General features: G+C 45.7%; 1 pseudogene; it reads left to right on the forward strand.

Moving 5' to 3' along the window:
* The first annotated feature begins 7,557 nt into the window (after nt 1-7,557).
* Nucleotides 7,558-14,779, forward strand: LOC146193515 (uncharacterized; annotated as a pseudogene).
* Nucleotides 14,780-16,616: the final 1,837 nt, after the last annotated feature.

Genomic DNA, 16,616 nt, shown 5'->3' on the forward strand with positions numbered 1-16,616 from the left:
GACGCCTGCTGTGCAAAAGTCGGCGAAGTTGCACCTGTCTCTGGCGAGACCTAAGACCCCGTACATTGAGAGTTGCAAGCACTATCTCTTCAGAGACCGCCATGGTGACAGCACATAGTTTTGTGTTCTGTACAACATATCTGCATTTTATGTCATGACCCACATTTATAAAGTAGGGACTTCATGTTTCGCAGTCTGCAGGCCCCCATTGCTACAGCTCTAACAATTACAACTTCTTGATCATTGGAGCTTGCTGTCGCTCTCACGACTTGCAACTAATGTTCTGAGCGCCTATGCGCGCTATTTTGCGCACTGGAATCATTTTAACATGTGCAGTTTGTCATCGCTGGCAAATTTACCAACTCCGGCTCTTCGGTAGTGCTTGCTACCGTGGGTGTAATTTTCACTGAACACGGAGCTTTAGTACAAACATTCAAGGAAAAAAGTGCGACCAAGCTTCAATACCTGCAAGCGCAGCATCGATGACCATATATTGCGTGTAACTAAACTTTATTTCATGTAAACATTTCGGGAAGCGTTGCGATGACCGATGGCTCGGCTGCTTTATACGCAGAGTAAGGAGAGGAAAATCTTGAGAAACACGCCAAATATTATGCATTACAAGCGCTGTATGTTGTTTTTCTCTTACGGGACCATCGCTCCGTAAACTACTCTCTTTCTCGTTTTAGTTTTTCTTTCTGCTGTTTATACTGGGCCGTGGTGCAGGCTACGCTCGCCTGCGATTGAGCCCGCATTGAACATATTGGCAGTAATCATTGTGTTAGAGTGCCCTTAAGATACGCTGTGAAGTTTGTTATGCATGGTAGCCGACATTATTCAATTACAGCTTTAGTTGTGCGTTATTCGTCAGTGTGTCATGATATAGAGGCGCGGCGGTTGTGGTCTTTCTCGAAACGCTCGAAATGACCTATCGAATCATGGAAACTTGATAAAAAAGCTACTGCCTTTGTTGTCTTACAAATGCGCAATGACTTCGCAGCAAAGAGCGCTTGCTTGAACCATATTTTTCATATGCGCCCCGATGGTCGATTGCGAGTACGCTGTTGCCCTGTTGGCCCCTGAGGGATGCTACTCCGGCTGACGCCGCAGGCCGCACCGGCTATACTGGGGCACTGGGACCAGTGCGGCCCCAGAGCACATACAGCGCTTCTCCCAGTGCTTCGCGGATGCCAGCGACCCACCCAGCGTCAAATGGCTAATCCCAGCGTTTTCCTCCCATCGCACCAGTGCAGCCAGTGTCTTCCCGTTACTGCTCCAGTGAATATCGCAGACCTCTAGCGTGTCCAGCAGATCCAGTGCAAAACCAGCGCGAAAATCTCACTGGTTTCACACTAGAGACGCTGGTTTTTGCAATAGTGTAGAACTGAAGATCGATACAATGTTGGCAAGCCACTAAGACTGGCGGGATGATATTGACTAATTAATGCCAAGCTATATTCAATGTCGAAAAGCCATGTATACCGGCAAATATTCACCAATGTATGCCATGGTTCGCGAATTAGGGGCAAGACATTGCTGATGGCTGGGTAATATTTACAATCATATATCATTGCGTATACAATATTGGCGAGCAATTCTATACGCAAGGTCATTATTACCCATTGATTGCCTATGAATGTCAACCATGGAAGGAACATATAAATGATTGGTCCAAGAGTGGGCAATATTACCGCATGGCTGTACCATTACTGGTAGCATATTTGTAATGCCGGGCCACTGGTGGACCAGACGTCGCCAATCAATTTCCAATATCGAGCCGGTCGCATGTGCTACCTCACGTGTTGCCTTGATTGCCAAGCCATTGCAGCCGGTGCCTTTGGACACGTAGTCTTCACGTAATCACCGATTTACAAGCGGCGTGTCGGCTCCTTCTTGCAGGCAGAATACCTACAAAATTAGCTCGCTTCACAACTAACCCATTGGCTGCAAACTCACAGCTCAAACATAAGATTACTTGAGTTCCGGGGCACTCTGGATTGGAAGGTAATGAGGTCGCGGATAGGCTAGCTCGAGGTCACACAAACCGAGCGGCCACCGATCCGGAACTCACAACCAGCATTTCTGTCCCAGCGACTTAGAGCGCGCGACTCAATTACCTACGGGAATAACGTAGGATTTATCCCCCTCCACACAAGAGTCTAAATGCACAAGAAATGCGGGAATGGAGACAGCTCCAAACCAACACTTACCCCAACCTACGTCAATACAACATAATGTTCCCAGAACACTACACAGACATATGCCCTTGGTGCAACGACCAGCAGACCGCCTGCCACGTCACATGGCCCCAAACCTCCACACATAAACATGCACCATTCGGAGGCACAGTGGGAGGCCACTCTGCAATGCTATGTTCTAGAGACCCAGCGTAGGCTGGTAACTAAGGCAAGAGCGGCAGCCCAGGCCACTGGGGCTTTGAAATGAAGACTCCACTCACTGCCCCGCCCCTTTTTGTTTCTTTTTTTTCTTTTTTCTTTTCTCTTTTCTTTATCTTTTTGAAATAAAGTTTTCTCTCTTTCTCTGTGTGTTTTTGATATTAAGACCTGAAGGGCTCTCTGCTTCTCTAAACACCTTTACTATAAAGAACAATATTACTGGCAACTACATGGGACTATAATTCATATTTCTAGCTTACTGTATCTGGAACTTAAGTGACAAAATTTAATAGAATAAGAACAACTTATTCTTTCAGTTCTTTGTAACATATTCGCCTATTGTGCGCTGCCAAGTTGTTCTATTCTGTTTCATCAAAAGACGTTTCATGTCTGTTTAATCGTACAGACGCGTCAAGGTCATTCACAGGTTAATATATAAATGAAGGCTTTTAAGAATGCTCTCATTTTGTTCTCTTTGCTCTCTAGAAGAGGTGCGCATGAGCGTGAACGCAACAATTCACGATCGCTTGCATAAAAATTTAACCGATCTTCTGATCTTTTTAACACACTTGGAATATTTTTATTCAACGCGTCTTCTTATTCTGCTTAATTTCCACCCCTCATAGCATAAGCAATTTTGGGACATTAAACTGCATATACCATATAAACCATGCTTAAATATTCTGCTCGATCATAGCAAGGTAGTTTGTGGATATTTCATTCGTTCGTCAGGTTCCTAATGACCTTCCAAAGAAATTTATTAATCTGCGAATTCATGCTGTGTGATTTGTCCAGGATCCTAACGATGTTTACTCGCTTTCTAGGACCGGTGATAATCAGTCACTATTTGAAACTCGCGAAAGTGAAAACAGAAAAGCTACTTCACAAATCCAGGCCTGTTTCGCAATATCGCGATGGAGCTACCGGTCAAGGTGTACCTTCGGAGCAGCCTTGTGTGCTTTCTTTGTACGAACATATAGACGGGCAGTACTGCAGGTGATTGGGGTGTAGCCGCGCGTCTTTCCTGCCCTAAAGTAAGACCATACGCACACGGAATATCGCGGTAAAGCTTCTTATGACTTTTATATACAACAAAACATGCCCGAATTAAGCGCGTTTGTTATTGCGCTCTTCGTCGTGCGGCGGAAAAGCAACCACGAAATAATAGTTGCTAACTACGTGGCCAAGTTCCAGGCCAGAAGTGCAACGCACGTTAGCCGCAAAGGCATCGCGCTCAAAGTTGCTGCCCATCCGCACCACAACTTTCAGGAGTACCGGAAATTATGTTTGTAAGCCACGCAAGCGCCGTGCATCCAATGCAGACCTCCCAGTCTTTTGCCTACACCCCGAAAGTCACTGCTGTCGCCAGTGCCACCGCATCTCCATTGACATTACGGGCTGGAGCTTGTCTATCCAATTGCAATTGCCGTGGGCTGCTTCAAGTGGACTCTCATTCATGTACGAAGAATGCATCTGTGAAGTTGTTGGCGTGCACTAGTAACAATGAATCAAATAGCTACATGAAGCGTTTTGCTGGCATTCGTTCGCGCGGATTAAATAACATGGAGGCTTTCACTTGTGGTTCTTTGCAGCGGCCTTCAGCCAGCGTCAGTTGTGCGCATAATACAAAGACTATGTAAGTAAGTTTTTATTTCCGGGGACTATTCTAGTTTATAGAGCGTAAGAGTCATGAAAGACACATTGTCACTAGCACATATGTCGCGACGCTGAAGATCTGATGTTTATGTCTTTTTTTTTGTCACAGTAATCTAACCTAGAAAACTTCACTTATCACGACAGTGGCATATGGTTCGTAATGTCTCAATAAGTTTTGTATAGTGAGAATACCCCGTTGTCGAATTGCATCTTATATATATATTCCTTTATAGTTCAAACCACGTCTGATTGGGATTTTCTGCCTGGTACACTACTACTTCCCAACGATGTCAAGCTCCTGAAAAGAAAGCTATGTGTACTGTGCAACAAAGCTTGATTCCCAATAAATACTATGAGCCACATGTTCTTGAGGTTAGATTGTGTACTTTTGCTTACCGGCGATAATGTTACGAGCTGAGCGCAACTTCATATCTGCTTCGTTTTTTTTTGTTTTATTGAAGATTCTGGCTGTATAATATGCACTCAGAGAAATCAATGTTTTTTTTCTTCGTAATTCCACTTGTCCTGTCCTTCTGTCATTAAGTAGTTTGCTATATACGGGCGTAATTTTGTTTTGCTTGCGATTAGTATTTCATTGTTGGGTTTCTGCATTGTCAGCATCATTTGGCATCATATAATATACTGCACCCTGTTTTTCTCTCCCTTCCTTTCTTTTCCTTTTACCTCGTCCCACTCCTGTCTGCATTGCCGACTGAACCAATATGGTAGTTGAAATAAATAAAAAGTTTCGAAACTGAAGTTGAACTGCATTGTTTTACGTTCCTACATACATTCATGCAGCGGTGATCGAAGCGCAGTCGACCGGAGCTAGCATGTCTGCGGCGGTCGAGGGTGACCACCTTGTGGATAAAAACCCTTATCTCCATGGCTTATGGCTACTCCTTTGAAATTGGTTGATATTATAAACAGTTATTTTCAAGCATTAATATTTGCTTTCCCAAGGACCATGTCTGAGTATGAACTGTTAGGCCTTAAATGACTAACATGTTCTATCTTTAATATCATTTTCAAGGATGAGCTGCTAGCCTCTTGGGGAGCATCATCCGGGAGCAACACTTCCTTCTCCGACAGTTCGTTCTTTTAAGACTATCTGTTTATCCCATTGTAGGTGGTAGCCAAAAGATTAGTGTTTGTGACAAACCGGTTGGTCCGCAAAAGGACCAATCTCACTATCCCTGTTAGTGCTTGTTTTTCTTATAATGTAGGCGAAAACTTTTTTGCGATGATTTCAATTGTGAAGGAGTATCTGTCTATCTGACGATTTGCTTTGCCTAATTTTAGGCATTTCTTAATCCTTTTAAGTATTTGTCACTTTTGGAAGATCAGTTGAAATGTCCGTTTCATTGAATTTTTGTTGATGGCATCTGTATAACCGAAATTGCGTTCTGCTGTCGTAGTCTGTCATATCTTGGCTTTTTCTTGGCGCAATTGTGTAACAAATTAAATATTCACTATTATTTTCTTCTTAGATGTAGCAGTTCTTGCTCTATCACGGGCAGCTTTGTCCTAACATGTTCCTTTTTAGTTGAAGCTTAAGCTTCCTGTTTATATTGTCACGTGTAACTGTGTGCTTCAAAACAGCAAAAACCAATTTGAAGGGCTCACGGAATTTATAACAGATTTTGCGCGGTTTCCGAAGCCCATATATTTTTATGAGCATCACAATACATGATATAACAAGTTGGCCGTTTAGAAGGATAATTGAGTGGGGTGCACCGATGCGAAATATCTTGCTCTTTTTTTTTATCCAGAAACGCCCTCATACCTGCCATTCTTTGAAATACATCCTGAGCGGGCTATGGAACAGCTCCCCTGCATCGAGGGAGGATATATATGCAGCGGGCTTACCCCTACGGGTCTACCTAGACGTGACGCGTAATGACAGGATTGCATATATTCAGCGTAAGCTGCCTTAAATTTGATTTCATGCTAATATGCATCCTTGAACTCTTGTTCATTAGATACGGCGTCAGAATGAATGCAGTGCTGAAGCTTTTTATATGCTGCAGAACGAATTGAACAGTTTTTTTCCAAGCTCGCTAGGAATCGCTTGGCTGCCGCAGTAGATGCAAAATAAAGGCCGCTATTCTACCTTTAAGCAGGTATATCTAATATCACTCAATCTGAAGAGAATGACTGAACCACTAGGAATTTTTATATTTGTCGCACTGTAGGGCCGCGCCCAAATGATAATCACTTGCAGGTGCGCACCAGGTGCACGCATCTTGGCACCCTTCGTACTGGCAGGTAGCAAGCACCCAAATGACCCTTCGGCCTTTTTTTTTACACTGCAACTTTGAGCAGTGCGAAAGGAATTTTATCCTGTTTGCAGATGCGACAAATAGCGTCCGAAAAAGCATTCAGGAGTTGACGCGGGTATTGTGCTCAGAGCGGGAAAGCCGGAAGCTTCCCTTTAACTCGGCGCCACCTGCGGAATGGCGGCTGGTTGATCTTTCCCTTTCTTTGTCGTTGCTCGTAGTGGTAAACACAGGTGGCACAGGGCAATGCCCTGTGGAAAGGATTCAGACAGCAGCGGCAGCGTGGATGATTCGACAGTGTGCGGGAGACAAGTGGGAAGAAAGTCTCACGAGAGGAGAGGGTTCGATACCCTCACAGGGGAAAGAGTTTCGCTGTGCTTTGTTTGTTGTCATTTGTATTGCTTGTGGGGCCCTGGGTTAGAGGCTAAGGCCAACCCATGGGGCTGGGCCCATATAGCTTATTTCATATTGGACCCTTGACGTGTGGGGCTGGCCTCTGAAAATGACCGCCCCTATTTCTTTGTTTTGTGAATATGTAAAATGATACGTGATCCAAGAAAGTTCAGTCCAGTCTGAGCTGGGGTTCAATGCGTAGGCATGAAACACGGCTGTTCTGCTTAGGCTCTAACCAGTTAGGTCGAAGAGTAAAGTAGCGCAGAGCGTTGTTTTTTGTAAATTCATTTCATGTTTCAGTTTTACTCTGTATATATATATGCCATGCTGAAAATATATGCTCTACCATCATCACCTTCAAGTACGCTTCCTGATCTTCTCTACGCCGAACTACATAACAGGAAGGGTTTAAAGAACCTTCCGAAAAGAAACGAACAACATAAATTCTACTGGCGCAGCTCGACAGGATTCGGCACGTCTCATCTACAAGGACAAGCATCGCACCGGCAACCACAGGCCATTCGACACGGAGCAGCGAGGAACCGTCAAGGGACGATTCTACCTCGGCTGCCACCGACGCCGTTGGAGCGGACGCATCATCCAGGCTCTGGGCGGCACACAACAAAAGATTTGCGCCGGGTGAGTGGGATTTCTTGCGTTTGTTGAAGTTGGCATGGTGGTTGGTTTGTGACGAGTTTGAGACGAGGAGAATGCTAGCCGCTAAAGAAAGCGAATTTAATCCTGAGAGTGAATCTAGGTCAAATCCTCAACAGGAGCAGCAATCGCTAGGGGGTGGAGTAGAAATGGTTACTGATCGGAGTGAGGTAGTGACTATGGAGGGTGATTGCAATGTGGAGAGCAGGTTACAGGCCGGCGACCAGAGACCAACATTGTCACTAGACGCGACAGGAGCCGAGACAGAGAGAATGGCTATTCGCCGTATGGAGTTAAAGATGGAAATGGAGCTACGAATACGTGAAAATGAATCTCGGGAGCGACTAGCCTTAAAGCAGATAGAGCTTGGGCTGTCGAGTGGTCGACTGTCACCGCTTGGGTCGGGACGGAGTGATGAACGAAGTATAGGCTCAGATTCAATAACACAGTGTGCAAAAGTCCTAAAAGGCTACAAAATGCCATGCGATGCTGATGTGTCACTGTGGTTTGATGAGGTAGAGAAGTTGTTCGTCACTTTCAGTGTGCCGTACAGCAACCGAGTGCATTTAATTATGCCGGCACTGACAGAGCGAGTCCGATACTTGCTTTGTAACCTCGATGGAGCGGAACGCACGGACTATGAGGCTGTGAAAGCAGCAGTTTTAACTGAGCTAAGACTCACCCCAACTGAGTACCTGGAAAGATTTGAAAAAGCATCAAAAAGGAAGGAGGAGACATGGTCTCAGTTTGCATCACGCGTGAAAACGTACCTAGCATACTACATCCAGGCTAGAGAGGTGGACTCAGTAGGGGCGCTGACTGACCAAGTGGTGTCTGATCGCATTAAGGCAGGTGTCAGCTCAGAGGGCATCGAATATGTGCGCCTGCGGGAAGGAGAAAGTTGGCTGAAGCTCAAAGTGTTATCAAAGGCTCTACAGATCTTTGAGCAAGCAAAACGTAAAGGCGGAGCTACAAAGCAGCTTACGGCGCCAGTGCAGCAAATGGGCCAAAAACAGATAAATTCCGAATAGGCCATAGTAAAGTGCCATCTATACCATGGGCAGGGGCACATTGCTAGGAATTGCCCACAAGCAACAGGAAATGAACCGCGCCTGAAACAAGGAAATGGGTACCAAAAGAGGGTGCAGAAGGTCGCGCGGGTCGATGAGACGGAAGCAAAGGAACCAGTTTTAAACCAAAGTACTGGTTTAACTGCTAAACTTAAGGTACCGATGCAAAGTTCGAGGGCAGCCACATCGAAGCTCCACTTTGTAGATCTCGTGTGCGGAGATGTTTGCACAGAGGCAGTGTTTAATGCTGGCAGTAAAATAACATGAATACGAGAAAGCATACTACCGCAAGCGCTGACGGAACCATCTCAGGCAGTGAAATTAGTGTCAGCTTTCGGCAGCCCCATTCAGGCGAAGTTGGCGACGATCCCTGTAAAAATATCTAGGCCGGGAACAGTTGCAGAAGATCAAGAGATAGGCATAGTATGTGCCCTCACCAATGAGCTAGCCGAGGGTGTGAACTGTTTGCTTTCATTAGAGGACTGGCAGCTGCTTAAAGATAACAGTGAGTTTGAGCACACAAGTATGGGTGCAGTCAGGGTTTCTAACAAGGAACTAGAAAACGCAGAAAATCGGCACTATGAGGCACTGACATGCGAGGTGAACACGGCACTGAATCCCGAATATTCGCAAGAGGAAGCAGAGTCAGACGAGAAAGAAGAGGCAATTTCGCTGTCTAGCCAGCGGGAAATATTTCGAGCAACACAGCTCGCTGATGAGAACTTGAGAAAGGCGTGGGAGGACTCTAAGCACGGAAAGGCGGGTATGTTCGTTAGCGAGGGTTTGCTTCACCACTGGGACTCAATAGCAGGTACTAAAGTGCGACAGCTGGTGCTTCCGCGAGAAAAACGAAACGAAGTTTTGTCCCTGGCGCATGAATCACTGTGGGGTGGACACCTGGGTCCAAGAAAGACCAAAGCCCGCATAAAGTACAACTTCTATTGGCCTGGCATGGAAAAAGAAATTTCAGAGTACTGCCAGTCTTGCCATGGGTGCCAGATCCACTCAGACCGACGTCAAACTGGCAATATACCCATCATGCCAATAAAAAGGCCTGAACATGCCTTTCAGGTGGTTAATGTAGATGTTGTAGGGCCTCTTGATACGCGATCTGGTAGGGGTCACAAATATGCTTTGTGCCTTGTTGACTTATGAACGAGATGGCCGGAAGTAGTATGTCTTCGTTCCTTAACGGCAAGGGCTACCTGTGATGCTCTATTAGAAATCTTCAGTCGAACAGAGGTCCCACAGACTATCTGTTCGGATCAGGGAACAAATTTCAAGGCACAGCTCACTCGCTGATGCTAGAGAAATTAGGTTGTTCCCTTAGATTTTCCACTCCGGAACACCCTGAAAGCAACGGGGCCGTGGAAAGATGGAATCGGGTACTAAAGAACATGCTCTTTTGATGTAATAGAAAGAGATCCTAAAAATTCTGATAAGTTGATCCCATTTTTGTTGTGGGCTTACCGCGAAGTTCCCCACGACACTACCGGGGTAGCACCCTTTAGGCTTTTGTACAGCAGAAATCCGACAGGTCCACTTACAATTCTTCGCCAGACGTGGGCAGGAGAAGTTAGTGTACCAGCGACGCTTAGGGTAGAACCTGCGAGGTACTTGACGCAGCTACGGGAGAAGTTTGAGCTAGCGGCCAATGTGGCAGGACTCCCCTTCACGGCCCGACAAGCTAGCTACGCAGAAGCATACAATAGAAGGACTCGAAATAAGGTCTTTAATGTGGGGGATCAGGTGCTCGTTTTCGACACAGACCGCTCCACCAAGATGGCTCCTAAGTGGCTCGGTCCTTTTACAGTATTTGGTTGTGAGAGGCAACATTCGTACAGAGTAGAAACGCAACAGGGAAAAAGATCTGTGGTCCACGCCAACCGAATGAGACCGTACTACGCAAGGGTAAGCCAGGTTAGTGTAGTGTTTGATGATGATCATGAGTTTGGAGAATTAGAGTGCGCACCACAAGTCGCACCCCCTCTAAAAGATGAGGAGCTAATACCGTTAGAGAAATTAGCCCACCTCAGTGAGATGGAGCAGAATGAAATACGACGGTTGTTCCGAAAGCATCGTGCACTCTTCGATGGCATGCCGGGATTGGCGAAAGTAGGAAGGCACCGAATTGAGCTAGAAGAAGGTTTAAACCGAAGAAAGGTTTTCTTTACCGTGTGCCTGAACTGCTCAAGAAAGAAGTAAGCCGCCAAGTGGATGAGCTACTTGATTTAGGATTAATCTATCCTGTAGAGAGTGAATTTGCGCACCCGGTTGTGTGTGTGGGGAAGAAAGACGGGTCAGTGCGAATGTGTATTGACTACCGAACTTTGAATGCAGGAACCCGTGCAGACGTGTTTCCAATGACTAACACACAGGAGCTAATTTTTATAGTCGGTCGTACGCAGTTCATCACTTTGGTTGATCTGAGGCGTGGCTACTGGCAGGTACCGATGGACCCGCAGAGCCAGGTACTCACCGCATTTGTAACCCATGAGGGTCAATATGCATGAAAGGTGATGCCTTTTGGGCTAAAAAACTCGGCAGCGACCTTCCAAAGAATGATTAATACGCTCCTCGCTAAGCATCAAGCCTACGCTACGGCATATCTAGATGATATAGCTATTTTCTCGCAAACCTGGCAAGAACACGTAGAGCACGTCGATACTATATTTTGGTTACTTAGGGAAGCAGGACTAAAGGCTAGACCTGAGAAAAGTCAAGTGGGGCAGTCTCACATTCGTTACCTAGAGCACATAGTGGGCTCAGGGACACATGCATCCTACCCCGAGAAAGTATCCGCAATAGAAGGCCTAGTGCAGCCTAGAACAAAGAAAGAGCTGCGAAGTTGGCTGGGACTATGCGGATATTACAGGGATTATGTATCTGGGTATGCTGAAGTAGCTAGTTCACAAACGGCGTTGATAAAGCGAGGAGTACCAAACTTAATCCCGTGGCCGCAAGATGTGCAACGCGCGTTAGAACAGCTCAAGGACTCGCTCTGCAGAGCAGTCGCGTTGAGCACTCCGCAACCTCATGAGCCATATTGGCTGTTCACTGACGCATCAGCGACGGCTGCCGGGGCTTGCTTTGCACAGATGACTGAAAATGGCGATGACAGGCCTATAGCATTCGCAAGCCATCGCTTCGATGTGACCCAGGCGAGATGGTCGACCACAGAATGCGAAGCGTTTTCTATTATTTGGGCTGTAAAGAATTTCGACTACTGGCTCTTTGGCACTGAGGTCAATGTTGTCTCTGACCACAATCCGCTGTCATACCTGACGACGTGCACTCCACAAGGGGCGAAATTGGCCAGGTGGGCGCTGGCACTCCAGCGTTATAACATAACGGTTAGACATCGAAAAGGTATCAAGAATAAAAATGCGGATGCGCTATCCAGGCTCCCCAATCTGTCACGGGAGTTGGGAACTAGCAATAACAACACGTCAACCCGGACAAGCGTGAACGTTTCTACTCAGCCGACGCTGCGTGCGGCGAGCCGTGTAAGTGATATACCGGACATTTGGAAGAGAGTTCTCGCTGATATTCAGCTAGTGTCACCAGCGTTGTGTGCGCGGACTTGCGAGCCGCGATGAACAATGGGACTTTGTGTGTACGCCTGCATACATGAATGTGGACTCCCTGCAGAGTGATATTGCTGACTGCTTAGCAGACCTGGACAACAGCATACACCAATGTTGTGTTTTGTGATTTGCTACTTCGGTGTATATGTTTTTCTCTGAGTGTCGTGGGGACGTATAGACATTGGCGCCCCAGCAGGATCGACATTGCTGCAGTGAAGGTACTGCGGCCCTTGTGAAGAGTTATTATGAACGAGCTGATAGCAAGCTCGGTTATACTCTTAGAAAGGGCGTGTAGGGCCGCGCCCAAAGGATAATCACTTGCAGGTGCGCGCCAGGTGCACGCACCTTGACACCCTACGTACTGGCCGGTAGCGAGCACCCAAATGACCCTTAGGCCCTTTTTTTAATCTGAAGAGAATGACTGAACCACTACGAATTTTTATATTTGCCGCACTATACCACAATAAAAATTTAGTATCACTCTTGTTATTTGCTCCCCATTTGTATGCTCTGGTTGCTCAAAGCATTTGTTTGGATTGATATATTGTTTCTTGTTTGAAAATAAGGCAGTCAGTTGCACAACACCAGATTAGACCTGTTGGTGCTTCATTATAGGTTAACAGGACAAACAACGTGACGGGAACACAGGAGAAGAGGACGACACAACGAGTGCTGAGTTTCAACAATGTTTATTTTGATGAATACACATTCATATATACAGCTGCACATGGTTGCATACAAATGTCACTTCTGTCCACCAAATGAAAGAGCACTGAACAAGGGCAGAGGAGGGGATGCCTCAGTTCGCGTTTCGACAAGTGGACGTATTTTTGTTTGGGCAGAGTGATCATCACTGACAGGGTTTTAAATACGCTTTTGCTTCCGAAGAAGAAAAGCTGGGGAGGGGGAGAGAGTGAGAAGATTGTAGATCAAGCAGTGTTGAGGGGGAGGGTGCGTCAGAAGAAAGTAAGTCAATGAGTAAAAAAAAAAGCATAGGAACAATGTTTCTCCAGTTTGTATTTCTTGGCCTGGAACCGGTGATCCTGTTGCCTGAAAAAGAAATAAAAGCGGCAGTACCAGGCAGAACCACAATGCGGGATGGATGATTAGGCACCACCTGAAGCAGGTTCAATGCAGAAAGCTTTCTTGAAAAGGGTAAGACATTCCAAATTGTCCTGATAAAGAATACATCTACACTGGAACAATTCGCGAAAACGTTTCTCAAAATGGGGGGGGGGGGGGGGGAGGCCAAGGAAACTAAATAAAATAACAGAAAACTGAATCCCACCTGGCTTGCAAAAAACAGGTACAAGGGCCAACTAAATAGGAAGTTACATGAGAGAATAGTGTTTGTCGAAACATAGGCAGTTTATGCTTTTGCAGTGGGAGGATAGACTGTACACGTGCTGTGAATAAACTGTACAGTTCCCGCTATATTTGGTTATTTTCCCCAATAGTTATGATGCAGAGGAAATATATTTAAGGGATTCTAACATTCCTTTGGAGATAATTATTCCTGCTGGCTCCAATGTTCTAAATGCATGAATCAGATATGCCTCTCTCTATTTTCTGTCCCTTGCAAATTTAAAGCCTGACTGGAGAGTATATATTTTAATTTCTTCTATATATATAATTTATATATTCATATAATTATATATAATTTAATTTCTGATTGAAAAGCGACACGCACGCTTTTGTGTACTCAAGAAAATTGGTAAACAGTTTACATATGAAGTTGTTTTTAATAGCTACACGGACGTTTTGTAATGAACTTTTTTTGCAACTTAGCTATCTCATGTATTGAACGGCGGCGCAACACGGAAACGGACACAGACAAGAAAGGGACGCCACATGCGCATGTGCGCATGTGGTGTCCCTTTCTTGTCTGTGTCCGTTTAATCTGTAGCTATCTCAGCTACCGTGATTAATAATAGAGTCGAACGATGAGAAAGGATTAGAGAGCACGCTAAGGCAATATCGGACAAGTCTGGTACAAATCTGGCTGTGCACTTCAAAGACTGCGTTGATTGTAGAGACCAAAAACGTCCGGCTGACCTTCACAATGTTAAGGTTATGAGAAGGATGAAGGACAAGTTAGCCAGAGAGATTTATGAAGCATATGGAATCTGTGACTTGGGAGACCAATGTGTCAGCATGCCATCGGTGGTTTGGTTGAAGAAGGAAGTAGAATTTTTGCGCAAACTGGCAGGATGTTAACGACAAGAAAGAAGTTGGCTGCAGACGTAAAGTGAAGGAAGAAGTGAAGGAAGAAGATGTGCGGTTTCCAGTTAATATAGTTGTCTGTGGAGCGTAGTCCTTGTGTGCGTGTGTGTGCCTCTTGTGCTTTGTGTTGGTGTTACCTGCTCTGCTGCTATCTTCCAAGAGATACCCTGATTATCTCGCGCACCATCATGTTTTTAGTTTTGTGCTCTCTCAATATTTTGTTTGCACACCTGCCTGTTTGTCAGTAACCTTTACTCCGCATTTCAAAGGTATTAAATACACAACGCCTTCTGGGCATGAGTTTAACATTCCAAAACGACTAAGGATACCAGAGTTGCCATAGTACAGGGCTCACCTCTACTCCCCTGACCTCACCTTTAAAGGGTGCTGTAGTTTCCATTTAGTTTCCCCTAGAGGGGCTTGGCAATCTTTCTTGTACGCTGTCATCGTAGCTGCGACCTGCTGACGAAAAGCGGGCCCTGTACGGCGATAGGGACCTAAACCCACAGCTTGGTGGCTGAAACTCACCGCTACGCATGTAGTTCACGATTGTTTGAAGTCGTTAACTGGGGTGGAGTAGCAGGGCGTCAACGGCAAATAAGAGGAGGCCGATTCGTGGGTACGGGAAATGACGTAGATTGTGACCGGCCTCACCACAGTGGAAGCATAATAACCGGTTGTTCCCAGTCCTCTAGGCGTCGCACTTCCTGGCGCTTTGGGGTCTTTGGTAGGTTTGGCGGGCGGCGACCAAGGGGTGGCTTTCAGGAAAAGGACGGTAGAGGCGAGAGCTTGGAAAGTTGTGTCGTGGCGCAGGTCGACGTAATGCTGCAGAGTAATTCATCCTGTCGTTTTTTGTGCTAGAGCTCTCAGAACTGTCGCTTCAGGAACACCCAGTGCTTGCTGGACTTCTTCACGGACGACGTCAGCGAGCGTCACCTCATGGGGTTGTTGGATCGATGGCAATTACCGACGAAGTCCCTCTCGGACAATCTCACAGATGAGGTCACGAAAGCTTTCTGGGCTCGTAGATGCGCTGCTTTAGATGCTTGCGCTGATCGGTTACAGTTGTCGATCATTGCGTCGCATCCGGATGTACATCGTCTTCTCGATGGTCGACGTTTCACTTTCCAATTCCTCCCCAGTTTTAGGCGGATTTCGGACTAGTCTTGCAAAAATCGACACTTTAACGCCTCCCATTAAAAATTTCACTCTCTCACATTCAGTCCTGTTAGGGTTGGCCCGGCCAAACAGGCGCTTCATCTCCTCAACGTAAACCAGGAATGGCTCATTTGGGAGTTGAAGCCTAGATTGAAGGATGGCCTGGGCTCTTTACTTTCGAAAGACACTTGCAAAGGCAGTCAAAAACTCTTTCTTGAAAATCTCCGAGTCCTCCAATGCTGCCTCGTGATTTTCGAACCATATTCGGCACCAGTCTGTACAAATAAATAACCAGACATCACAAATAGTACCTTTTACCTCTATAGTACCGCAAGGTTGCGCACTGGCGCCATTATTATTTTTACTCCTTATAAATGACCTTCCTAAAAGTATTCTCGTAAATATCAGACTTTTTGCAGACGACTGCATCCTGTATCGTGAAATTAATTCCTCTGAAGATCATATCGCCCTAAACAACGCGCTGGAAGTGTCACTGGTGTACAGAGTCGCAGATGGCGCTAAATGTTAATAAATGTGTTTTCCTGCCGATAACAAGAAAAAAACAGTGCCTGAATTTTCCGTACCCCAGTATAAGCAATACTTTACTACGCCGAGTCAGCGAACACAAATATCTTGGCTTGATACTCACGCATAACCTAAGATGGGACTGGCACGTAAATACCGTTACAGCAGCTGCTACATGAAAGTTATTTTTCCTTAGACGTCGTCTCCGAGATGCACAACCCGAAACTAACATGCTAGCTAACAGTGCCTTGATAAGATCAACAGTAGAATATGCTAACGTCGTATGGTTCCCGGCAATTAAACAAAACATAAAAAATCTAGAAGGACTACAACGGAAGGCGATAAGGTACATCTTTAACAAATATAAAATGACTGACTCGCCAACTCACCTACCTCACCTACTTAAGAAAGCCGGCATGCTGAGCACGCCTGAAATTTCTGTATCAACTCGTGCATACCCACTTTAATATAGATACATCAAAGTACATCGTCATCGAAGATACAAGACACACACGCTATAAACACTCTGACTATAAATGAATTTTCTTGACATTGTGACAGTTTCAAAAACTCATTTTTCCCCCTTGCAATTAGAGAGTGGAACACCCTGAAGCCATCAATAACACAAAGTTCAACACTGGATGAATTTGTAAAGCTAGTGGAGGATCATTTACA

The sequence above is a fragment of the Amblyomma maculatum genome, chromosome 4 (genome assembly GCF_055883805.1).
Source record: "Amblyomma maculatum isolate TAMU_Amacu chromosome 4, ASM5588380v1, whole genome shotgun sequence".
In the NCBI taxonomy this organism is placed as follows: Eukaryota; Metazoa; Arthropoda; class Arachnida; order Ixodida; family Ixodidae; genus Amblyomma; species Amblyomma maculatum.